The sequence below is a fragment of the Aethina tumida genome, chromosome 1 (genome assembly GCF_024364675.1).
Source record: "Aethina tumida isolate Nest 87 chromosome 1, icAetTumi1.1, whole genome shotgun sequence".
Lineage (NCBI taxonomy): Eukaryota > Metazoa > Arthropoda > Insecta > Coleoptera > Nitidulidae > Aethina > Aethina tumida.
In genome coordinates, this window is record NC_065435.1 from 76,380,445 (window position 1) to 76,394,078 (window position 13,634).

The window sequence follows — 13,634 nt, forward strand, 5'->3', positions numbered from 1 at the left end:
ATGCAAATGATATCTTGCCATGGAATGTGGAATTTCGACACGATTGAGGACGTTAGAGGAGTTTTTGATGCAAACTTGTTTCTCTCTTTTATTTTCTTTATATTATTATACTGTATTTCTATTGCAAGAAACGTTACGTACTTTTTATACAGTAAAGGAGATGATAAAAATAATAAAGTCTTTTTATAGAAAAAAGAGATCGACAAAACAATCTTACACAGATGTTGTTATTATATCGGTACATATTACATTACAGAATTAATTAATTTTCATTCCTATATATTTATTACACATTTTTTATAAGTTTAGTTAATTATTTTATTCATTCTATTTATTTTTGTTTATTATTTTATAGTTTTTCCAGTAATATCATATTTTAATTCAATTAATTTATTTGATTATTTTATTGTTTTTAAAAATTATCATCAATAAAATTATTAAATATTTGTCAACAAATCTGACGATTTATAATACAGGGAAAATAATAAAAATAAAAATATTAATGTTGTTTTCTATATATTTTTTATTAATTCCTCTTAATAAATAATATACTGAATATCAATCATATTATTTAATATTACTAAATCTTTGCTAACAAATTTGATGATATATAAAACATAATAAAAATAAAACATTCTAATAGATGAAGAGAACACGAGAAGAATTAGATATTAATGTTGATTTCTATATATCAGTCACAAATTTATTAGTTTTATTAATTATTATATTTATTCTATTTATCTCTAGCCTTTTTGTTTGTACATATAATTTTAAATATCTTAATACCATATTATTTAATTTACTAATATTCGTGATGGGATGGAAAATATAATAAAAATAAAATTTTCTAAGAAAAACGAGATAAAACTGAAGATTAATAATAATTTTTTCTATATATTTAACATATACAGTCCAACTTATGTAGTCAAACTTCGATAACTTAGTGTAGAGTGAAAATCAAGTGTTATTTTAACTTGATAACTCGAAGTCTTAATAACTCCATTTTTCGACTGAATGAATGAATTAATTGTACATGAATATTATATTATTTAATACTATTAGTTTTGCCAACATATCTGATGATATATAAAATACAAAAAAATAAAGCATTCTTAAAAAAAAGAGAACATGACAAGACACTTATGATATAAATGTTGATTTCTACATATCTCTTATACATGTATTTATTTGTATATTTAATTATTTTATTTGATCTATTTGCTTTTTTATTTATATCACTTTATTTTTTTTTAAATACTATTAAAATTATATAATATTTAATATTATTAAATATTTGCCAATAAATCTAAAGTAATAGAATACTTAATTAAATTAAAAGTCTTGTTATAGAAAAGGGGGAGAACTAGGGAGAATTTCTCTTTTTCCTTTTTTTAATAGTATTAATCAGTATCATAATATTTAATGGTGAAAAGAAAAGATAATAAATATGAATCTTGTGATAGGAAACAAGATCATGAGAAGAAAATGATGACACTAATGTCGTTTTCTACATATTTATCATACATTTTTTTGATTAGTTTAATTATTTTATTCATTCTACTTTTCTCTTGTTGTTTGTTCACATTATTATTAAAAAGTATGTTATTTTAAGAACAACACAATCATAGAAAGACGTTTGGAATAAAATATTATTTAGATAGAACTATATAAAAAATTCTAATATTGTACTGTTTTAACGATAAAGAAACTATTTAATAGTGTTAATTAACTATTTTTATTGCGCTATAGTCATTATCATAAAATGATTAAATTGATATGAAAAAATCCTCAAATTACCAACGCCATTAAAAGTCTTCTACGTTATAAACACCATTATTTCAATTTCAGTTCCCGAGATTAAAATCTAAATTTATGTTAATCAAAGAAATTAGAAATGTTTACGTTAACGTCACTCAGTGTTTTCACTTATTGAAATATGGACGTATCAAACGGAATGCGTTTTTTCGCCCCCGTCGCGCATATGAATGCATAATGCGATCGGCGTCATGTGTGAAGTTATCACCCCAGTCTGTTTTACTCTTTTTATCAAATTAGAGGCGCAATCAATATCCGAGCCGGGGAGTTTTAGGGCCTGTTACCAGGCGGCCGATCGGACGCCCCACTGTAGCCGGGGTACGGGGTGGAAGTCACCACTCTGCACACGATGCACGATCGCATAAAACATTCACCGTTCTGCATAATGACGGACAGATGGTTACGTGTGCAATTTCGTTTGTGTATCAATTGCGGAATTTTTATCGATATATAATGGGGCAGCTGGAAAATAAAAGGGTAACATATGAAAAGAGCTACCGTACACCGTAATACTTATACTAATTTTGTTAAATAAGAATATACGAAGAGGAAATTCGAAAACCTTTTAAAAAACAACCCCGAAACTTGCTCGGAATCCTCTAGAGAACGAGCGCATAGACTTGTCAATAAATCCCCGGTGGTGAGGAGAAAGATCTGGGCTCAAGTGTTGCACGGGCTGTAGAAAAAAATCTATACCAAATTACCTTTCGGAAAGTTTTAGAACAATATAATCGGCGTATGACGGTATCGGGGGAAATAAAAATAAATACCTCCGGGACGTGAGATTATTTCTGACAAGCGGACGAGCTCAATACTCCCGACAAGCCGTATTAAATTACCGGGAGAGAAGTTTTTGCATTAAATTTTATCCCGGGCTTCGGCTTTAATTACGATAATGATCTGAAGCCGGGAACATGTGCAAAAATTAACGGGCGCTTTCATATTCCGGAAGATTTTTTTATTGTCTTTCATTCTTGATCATTAGCGAAGATTACTAATTCATAACCCTTTTAGAGGAAGGTAATTTTAACAAATTTTTTCATAAATTTGATCCTTGGTCAGGAATTTAGAAAAATAAAACACCAATTCTAGTTTTTTAGTTTTCTTGTTTTTTTGTCTTCTTCTCGTCTTCTACTTTTCTCTCTATTATATCTGTTTCCTTCCCCATTACAATTTCTTCTTTTCAAACACAGATTAAAAATTCGTTTTAGTTCAAACATTTTTGTACAACATCAATTTTTCTCAATTTTCCTCATTTAATCAGTATCTTTACGTTATTTCTCTTCTACTTCCCTCATTCCTTTTATTCTTCATCGTTCTATTTTTTCTACTATACTTTTTTTAAAACATCTAATTTTTATAGGAAATAAATTTTAAATCAATGTTTATTTGTTTATGTATAATTTTTTCTATGTTTCTCTTTCATATAATACTACTCTGTCACTATATATAAATTTTTAAGTGAATTTTGAAAGATTCGTATTTGGTAAGTTTAAGAAAGAAATTAGTACATTCTAAATTTTAAAATAATCTAGGTTTTTTCATGTATTTCTTGACAGTTACCTTCTAGTTTCATCCTTCTTTCTGTTCTATGGGGTCATTAATAAAGCATTAAATATAAGTAGCATTTTAGTTGGACATTAAAAGGGGAGTTATACTATAAAGGATTAAACAATTGACCCATGGATTTTTTGTGAAAATTCTCATATCACATTTCCCTTTATATGCCGCACGAATTTGTTTATCTAACCGGGTGAGTTTTTTATTTTATTATGCCTGTTCTCTTTCTAATACAACCCTCTTATTTAAAACATTTACAATTTTTAAAGGAAACACATTTTCATGATGTTCACTTAGTCTTTGGCCAAAGATTTTGGAAAATTACAAAAAATTAAAAGGCTAATTTCAATTGAATTAAAGTTTAATCAATGAGTTTTTTTCTCTGCTTTCTGTTAGTCCTCATCATCCTAATCATTTTACCTTTCTATTACATCGATTGTTTCCTGATTGAACATTCTTTCTTTTTAAAATTAATATAAAAAATTACAAAAAATACTGCTCTAAAGTCATCAAACATGAATTCTTTCACAATATTTTAATAAATTTTGAATTAATTAATTTTTTTTTGTATATATTTTGTTAATTTCTACTACCCTCTTCTTTCTGTTATGTGGCGTCATTAATAAACTATCAAGTATAAGTTGTGTTTTTGTTGAACATTAGACATGGTACAATAAAGGGTTAAACGATTGGCCTGTAGTTTTTTTTAGTTTTTTTTGTGATGGTTTTCATATCATTTCCCTTTACATGCCGTACGAATATCTTCCTGTTGTATTATCTGTTTTTTCCAATTCGAATTTCTTCCTTTTTAAAATATTAAATTGTTAAAAGAAATATAATTTCAATTTTTTAGTTTTGTTTTTGACTAAAGATTTTATAAAAATACATCATTTTTTAAAAATTTCTAATCTGCGTTTTTATTCTTTTATCTGCTTCTCTTGCCTTCAATTATTCTTCACCTTCTTGGGTTTCTTCATCTTTATGTTATATCCGTTCTGATTGATCTATTTTTACAATAGATATAAAAATCTTCAATAAATACTCTACTACCAGTTTATACGATATTTAAATGAACTTCGAGAAGCAGAAGAATTGTATTTGGTAAAAGGTGTAGAAGGAAAATGATTTATTTCTATTTTTTCTCAACTTTTGCCATCCCCTCTTCATTGTTTTATGTGGCCATTAATAAGCTATCAATCATTCTTCTCCTTCTTGGCTTTGTTCATCTTTATATTATGTTCGTTCTGATTTCTAATTGAATCTTCCCACTTTTCACTTTATACGATATTTATATAAACTTCGAGAAGAAGAAGAATTGTATTTGGTAAAAGGTGTAGAAGGAAAATGATTTATTTCTAAAATTTTCTCAACTCTTACCATCCCCCCTTCATTGTGTTTTATGTCGCCATTAATAAACTATCAATCATTCTTCTCCTTCTTGGCTTTCTTCATCTTTATATTATATCCGTCCTGATTTCTAATTGAATCTTCCCACTTTTTACAATAGATATAAAAATCTTCAATAAATACTCTGCTATCAGTTTATACGATATTTAAATGAACTTGTAGAAATTTTCCTCAACTCTTACCATCCCCCTTTATTGAGTTTTATGTCGCCATTAATAAGCCATCAAACTTCAGTTGCATTTTTGTCGAACATTGAACGTGGCGTGATACAATAAAGGGTTAAACGATTGACCCGTGAATTTTTTGTGAAAGTTCTCATATCTCATTATCCCTTATACGCCGCACGAATTTATCTATCTAGCCGGGCGGGTTTTTTACCCAGATTTCTCTCTCTTCCACTCGACCGAGCTTCGTGTAATCTAAACTGACCCATCACGTTTAAATTATTGACCCGTCCGACTGTTGGATGAAAAAAATCGACGTACCGAACGGAACGATAGAAATCCGAGTCATGTGGTACACCGAATGGGTATTAAAAATGTTTTCCGTACGTGGGTGCGGACATTATTATTTAGAAATTCATTTCGACAATGCCGGGCATTATATTATTATAATCGCTCTTTCCTTATACGTCGGTAAACAAGCACTTGTATGCTAAACGGATAGTTGACACAGAACGATGTTGTTTGTCTTTGTGTGTTTATTAATTTTCTTTTTCGTTCGTTTCGGGGTCCCAAAGCTAATTATTATTCAAGGGACGCGTCGGAGTGTTTTTATAGATTGGTAAAGATATCAACGGGTTTACTACCGTTAGAACTCAAGGTTTTTGACAAACAATGATCGAAGATGTGGAGTAGGCTACTTTATTAACTTCCCTAGTCAGTAGTCACTTTGAATAATTAATTAATATAAAAGTCAGAAAAACCTTCAAACCTTCCAAGTTTACTTATACATATAATACATAAACATTAACAGAAATAAAATACATTTATTAAGTCTTCTTCCAAACTTTACTAAACCTGATCTCGCACACCTTACAAACTTATTTTCGCTAACAATCAATAACCTTTAATTTGTAAATTGCACAACACTATTAATTCAAAACTACAATTTTAACACCCGTAAGGAAACAAAAATTATATCATCACTGTTATTAACAAAATCTTTTGCACCAGCTACATACAACGTTTTAGGTGTGTCGGTTCATTGACTTACATCGTTTTTTCACCAAACAAAATTACACTTATAATTACCAGTCCGTAATCTGCATGTGTGTTGCATAATCATGTCTACGCTGGATACTATTTTTTTTTTGTTACGAAACCACCACTTTTAGTCCTTGAATGAAACGATTGTAGAGGATGTTTGTTAGTTTGGTGCGTGAAAAATATTAATTTCGTTGCTCAATTCGTGCCTCGGGCAAGTTCTTTAACCCCGTTACTTTGTTACAGATTATGGAGGATCATTACATCCATCCCGTAGAATTAAAGATAGGTGTTTAAAGATTAGCATCCCCCCTGTTAATTAACCATGCTAATTCGCCTCGAAAAGATGTACGGTTCCGATGGAACGACTTGCGAATTTCCGTAAAAATGCTGATGAGAGGGTTACGTTGCAAATATAATGGTAATTCAGGGTGGTAATGGCGTATTTGCGTCAGTCCGGTTCTGGACGGGCCCAGGTCGTTTACCCGGTGCAATATTCAGATTATGTAATCAGTACATAAACGAACAACGCTCGGCTCGCCTTCAAACGCAGTTTTGTTTACTTGATTTTGAGACATTGCAGGACTAAAAACAATAACCGTTAATCATTAATCAAGGGAAGCGTGTACTTGAGTGTGTATTCCTTTGTGAATTGTTCGGGTCGTTGTAGGGTGTAAACTGTCGCATTAGGCGTATTGCACAATTGCACCTTTTTATTTAGACAACAGCTGATTCATACTGTTCCGGGGTGGCAGTTTCCTGGAACTCTCGAATTGTGCTCGTGTTAATCGTGGAGTTAATCCATTTTACTTTATTCAACCGAGCATATGTTCAGATTCCTTTTTACACATTGACGTAATCATAGTAATCGTTGATAATTTTGTCAATAGACATGGAAACAAACCAAAAATGGAATATTAAGCTATTAAATTTAAAAAAAAAATAAGTCTAATATTATAATTCTTTTAAAATATATAAAATATTAGTATATTAAATTTAAAATTAATTTTCTTAATTTGTAAATTGAAATATTCCATTAAAAATATAATTTTTGATTTTAAAATTAGTTCAGCAGTTTTAATATTTTTTTCGCATTTACTTGTTTTAAAGGCAAATAATTATATGATTTGATTTGATCTTCTGATTTTCTTAATTAGTTGTTTAATTTTCTAAGTATAAAATTTTGATTAGAAAATAATATTTTAATTTTACTTTAAATCTAATATTTAAATTTTAAATAGTAAGTAAATAATAGATTTAATTTTTTTTTTTTTTATTTAAAATTAGATAACTAAGTAACAAATCATAATCTTTTCTAATTCTAAAATAATCTAAAATTTTAATTTCAATCACAATATTTTAATTCTGAATATAAAATTTTTACTTTAAATCTAATATTTAAATTTTGGATGTAGTATATTTATTTTATATTTATATATAAATTATTTAATTTTAGATTAAATGTTAATAAAATATAATTATTTTTTTAATGTTTAATATTTTGATTTTAATTCTAAAATTTATATTTCAAAACTAATATTAATTTTAGATCTAAAATACTAGTTAAAATAAAATTAAAGTATTATATTTGTAATTAAAATGTTACATTTAGAATTAAAACTAAATTTCAAATTAAAATTTTTAATCTATAATTTAAATAATGCATTTAAAAATATATTTTTTTTTAATTTAAAATTAAATAAATAAGTAACAAATTCAAAATCTTTTCTAATTCTAAAATAGTCTAAAATTTTAATTTCAATTACAATATTTTAATTCTGAATATAAAACATTTACTTTAAATCTAATATTTAAATTTTAGATAAGTATATTTATTTTATATTTATATATAAATATGAATGTATTGCAATCTAGAAATTTCAATATTTTAATTGCTAGTCTAGTTATTTAATTTTAGATTAAATGTTAATAAAATTTAATGATTTTTTTAATGTTTAATATTTTGATTTTAATTCTAAAATTTTTATTTCAAATCAAATATTAATTTTAGATCTAAAATACTAATTAAAATAAAATCGTGTTAGATTTGAAATTAAAATGTTACACTTAGAATTAAAAACTAAATTTCAAATTAAAATTTTAGACCTATAATTTAAAAATATATATTTTTAATTTAAAATTGAATAACTAAGTAACACATTCACAATCCATTCTTTGTTCCCGTGCCAGGTAACTGTGGAAAGTTTTTTAAAATTTAAAGAGCTACTTCACCCCCGAGTATCAGTGACGTCAAGGATCTAACGTACCTTTACCACTGAGGAAACAGCTGATTCGACCATGATAAATTATCAGAACAGATATTGCCAACAGCTGATGCCAAAATACGTTACACCCGTAAACTGGTCGGGTTTTTAATTAAAACCAACCCCCGTAAACTGTTACAGTGATCATTATGTTAATTTTTATCGACTCCTTTAACAATCTGAAATCGATGGAAACGGAATTTTTTAAAAATTCATTGGTAACATGGTATTAATTCACAGGGCGTGACGTCACAGCACTACCTTTTCATTTCGGAAACAGCTGATCTCGAGGTTTTCTAGGAAAGAAGTGTGCCCGTGCATCCTGGTTCCAATAATTCAGCAACATCTGCACGGAAGATTATCTTTATTACTGTTATTAGGCTGTGCTTGCCGATAAACCTATGGCCTACTTTTCGCCGAATCCTTTTAAAGAGTCGGTGACAAAGAGGGTTAATTAGGCATTTCTCCCGTTCTAAGTAAGTGATAATGCCAAAAAAAAGCAAAATGTGAAAACCCACGCAAGGGTTTCTTTGTTGTGCGTTAATTCGCATTACATAAACAAACAAGTCAATTAACAATTCACCATTGAGATCATCGAGGAATTATTGAAGTATGTAATTACGTTAATTGCCGCGCTAACAACGAAGGTGAAATTAGGTTTCGCTCATTCAAAACATAATTTTTATTTCATAAAATACAGCCAGTTTCAATTATAATAACATGCGCATACGAACTGTGTATTTTTAATTATTGCGTTTACTGTTAGTGTTTGGGTAACGGACGAAAGAAAACGTTTATTTTATTTTTCTCGTGTCGTATTTTATTTTGGATGGAACGTTTTTAATTAATGGGCGACAAGCTTGTTTTATTATGCGAAGACGAATTAAAATGTTTTTTTTTTTTTATATAGAATGTACAATTTATAATTGTTATCTAGACAATATAATAAGAGAAGTAGAAAAAACGACTACACTTATGTTGAACAAAAGGAGGCAACACATTAAAAATACTGTTCGTTATTTTCTTTCCGGTTATTATCAGTGAAATTCACTTAAAAACTATCTGTAGGAAGGTAGTTGATAAAACAATAAACCCAACCCTCGAGTTTCATTTATTAAGTGCGTCTCCTTCACAGACGCCACAGCCATTTCCAGATGTTACCATCGTCTGGAGCCAAATTTCATCCCAGCGCATCACAGTGGAAAGACTCTTAATGAACAGATAATGGAGTGCAGGGAAATAAATTTTAAAACAACTTTCGAATATGCATTATTAACCGGACCACAACAATATTTAATTCGTTTGTTTTCCATTGGTTGCGACACAAAACCGAATAAGGAAATTTAATAGACCTCAAATCGATGATTGCAACACCACAGTAAAATATCAAATTATCCTCCCGTATGAGTTTATTAGTCAAAATAATTGCCAACAAAACGTGACTGCGTTATTAAACTGAATTAATCGTTCTGTTGAGAAATTGATAAAACATTGATTTTGTTTTTAAATTGACACAGTGTGATTTTGTTTCGGTCGGAATTGTGTTTTAATCGTTTCGATTTTGGCCCTCTTCCGATCGTCGTTGACTTAATTATGGCACGGACAGATGGGAAATCAATTGGGAAATTAGTCGTGCGTGTGCTTTGGATATGGGCGGAAAAGGAGGGGAAATTTGCAATTACTGAAAATCGTGTTAAAGTGAAAAAATCAATTTAAAAAGCAATTTAATATTAACTGAGTAAGTGAAAAAATAATAATAATGATAATAATAAAACCGAACTAGTTTTAGGTATAATTTGAATTATTGAACGTTTTGAGAATACGTTGTGTAATACTGGATCGCTGTAGCGTATCTGATAAATATTATATAATGTATGCATTTACGCATAATTTTGCAACCGATTCTTTTTCACAATAAATAATAATTAATGTCTGTAATTAACACACTTTATGGACGTTTGTGGCGGAATACCGATCGTTGGAACGCGACATTTTTTTTTCTTTCGGATTTACATATTATCTGGAAATAACCAGAATTGTGATTTTCGTAGGCGATAGCGATACTAATTTTAGTTTTAGTATTTTATGAATATACATTAATTTTATAGTCGATGTTTACAAATACGAATCTCGAACGCGAGTAAAAAGAAAGCTGAAAAACCATTAAAAACGACAATGGAAAGGAAACGTTCATATTTATCGGGAAACAGAAAAGGACTCGCATAGTTTCCCATATGTTCGGCGACTTGTTACCCGTGTTTTATTGCTTCCTTCGCGTCGGCCTTTTTTGTTTTAAAAACATCTGAAACGGAACTGGGCAGGTACACAAACATGGGGTTTGTTCGAAACTGCCACAGGCTTTCGCCAAATAAGCGGAAGTTCACATAAACACGACTGAAAGCAACACATAAAACGCTGTTTCAAAAGCGACATGTTTAAAAATTCACTACCATTATTTCTTTCTTATTTTTTTAACAAGAAATTACTGGCGAACCAGTTTTTTCATCAGCACGGTACTAACTGGATTAGTAAAACGAAATTTCTGCCGTACTAGAAATAACCGGATTTCGGAATTAATTATCAATGAATATGCATTATTAAGGCTCCAGAATCCAATTAGTATAATGTGACATTTCAGACTCAGACTGTAATTTTTTTGCGCCGCGGTTCGAAGGGCAATACGAAAATAAATAACACACAAGCTTTACGAATTATCATTATGCATAATAAATAATCCGTTTTTTCTTCTATATACAATAAACGGAGTCAGGGATTTTTCAAAATTCTGTTACGTAATACAATTTCGTTTACTAAAACACGAAATTTATGTGCATACTAATTGTACAACTCGCGCAAAAAACTATGACTCACTTCACATATAGTTTATACTTTCTAACTTTGATGCCTTAATAACAATAAAAATATATTATGTGATTACGTTTCGACACGATTTCGAAAATCTGTAATCATATCGTAATTGCCGGTTAATTTTGCCTTATTATCAGCAAATTGTGTCTGTACAACAACGAAAAACATCCCTTTTTATAATCGCTCAAAAAATTTAGAAGCAGTGTGTAAAAAACATTTCTAAAGTTTTTTTTTATTAAAAGTACAACTGTTTATTAGGTGGATTGATCAATATATTGCTCGTTTGGGTAGTATATTGAAATACCGATGGAAATAATAATGCAGATAATTAAAAGATTTTAATTTTTATCAAATTTCTGTCAATATATTGAGGCTCCATCAATAATAATTTCACGTGAGCAAGACGTGATCGAGTTTATTATTTTTTATGAGTGTTTTGAAATGGAAATTGATAAAAATGTAGGGAAGTACAAATAATGAAAAGAAAGAAAAGAGGAAATTTATTTTAAAATGTAATTAACTTTTTCATACTTTTATTGTGGAACTTTGAAGATTTATTAATCAAAATTAAAATATAATAGTCTTCGCAAATTTGCACTATTTAAAAATTTAAATTTAAAGATTATTTTCATATTATATTTATATATATATATATATATATATTTATTATTATTATATATATATATATATATATATATATATATATATATATATATATATCAATAAATTGCTTTTCTGAGTAATAATATTTGAAATTTTGAAGACTTAGCCATTGAAATTAATCTTCTAAAATAGTCTAAAAATAAATATACATTATTGAGTAGTGTGAGGGATACTGAAATTTTATAATATACTGCGTCAATAATATTGCTTCAGTAGTATTGATATCAATGTATTGTTCGTCTGTTTACAGAGTATTATCACTATTAGTGTGTTTTGAGATGGACATTGATAAAGTACAGGTACAAGTATAAATAATGAAGAGAGAAGGAAGAAAGAAATCTAATTCAGCAGATAAAAATGAATATATTTAATTTAAGATGTAATCAACTCATTCAGCTTTGTATTATAGATCTTTGGAGATTTACTAATCGAAAATAATGTTCTTGTTTTCGCAAATTTGCTATAACTAAAGAGTTACAAAGAAATGTATTTTATCTACATTTTGATACATATTGATCAATATTAGTACGTAGTGTGAAGGATACTCCAATTTTACAATTGCGTCAATAATGTTGCTCAAATAATATCAACCATGTAAGGTCCACCTTAAATTGAATGTAACAATTGCGTCTAAAACGTGTTTTATTTAATAGTGTCCAAACCTTGAACGAAACATATTTAACATATTAGTGTCTCCATAACACGTTCCTGTCTAAATTATTGTTTCATTCGAAATTCTTTGCGTTTTGTTGTACTTCATTAAACAATCATTTATCGGTATTAAAAAACACAACGACCACCAACACAAAAAAATCTTAATTTATCCAACAGGAAAACGGTTACGTGCTAAAGTTTCCAGCAAAGTTGTATTATCGTCCGACTTGGAGAAAATTAAAAGTCCACACAATTTCCCGGGTCAACGACTCGGCCTCGTCCCGGGAATTAATCCCTCCCGGTACGGGACCAGCTTTTAAAAAGTTTCAAGGAGACAAACAGGAAAAAAATTAAAAACCGCAAACGCACGAAATGTATTCGTTCTTGTTTAATTTGGTGTTGTTCTAAATGGATTTTTAAACAAAAGTAGGTCAATGTAGAATATTATGTTTTAATGGTGTGCTTTTTGTGCGAAAAGGGTTGAAATGTTGGATTATCATTTGTAACTGAATTAAATCATCAACAAATATATAAAATGTTGTTTATTAAATGAAATTGTGTACTTTATCATTTTTACTTCGTTGGTTTTATTAAATAATTATGTTGACGTCTGAGGGTTAAGTCAATTTATTTAACTGATTTCTTTATTGAAATAATGTACTAATATTTAGTAAGACCTTATTAAATCTCCCCCTGATAACTTTTGAGTGGAGCAAGATATCGATCTTGACGATAAAAATCGTGTAAAATATTTGTCAAACTACATAAATTTTGCCATAAATTGACACCTACTAATGCGCCATCAATTATTTTTTAATAGTTTTGCGATACTCATTTGTAAGATATTTTTATTCTCTATTCAAAGCAATTTTCCTGTCTAAAATCGAGTAAATAATTATGAGTGATTCATTTAATTTAAACAAAAAGAAACTGATATGCCTTTATTACTAAAAACATGTATTACCAGTCGGTCTTAGTTTCTTGATTAATTCGGAATTATTATTTGTGTTTATACCACTCGCGAGGGAGTGAATATTGTATATTACACATTTTTCAAATAAGTAATAAATTTAAATATTACAATTTAAAAATAAACATATAATGAAATAAACGTGCTTAAAATATAGAAAATAGTAAAATAAATGAAATAAATGAAATAAATAAAATAAATAAAATAAATAAAATAAATAAAATAAAT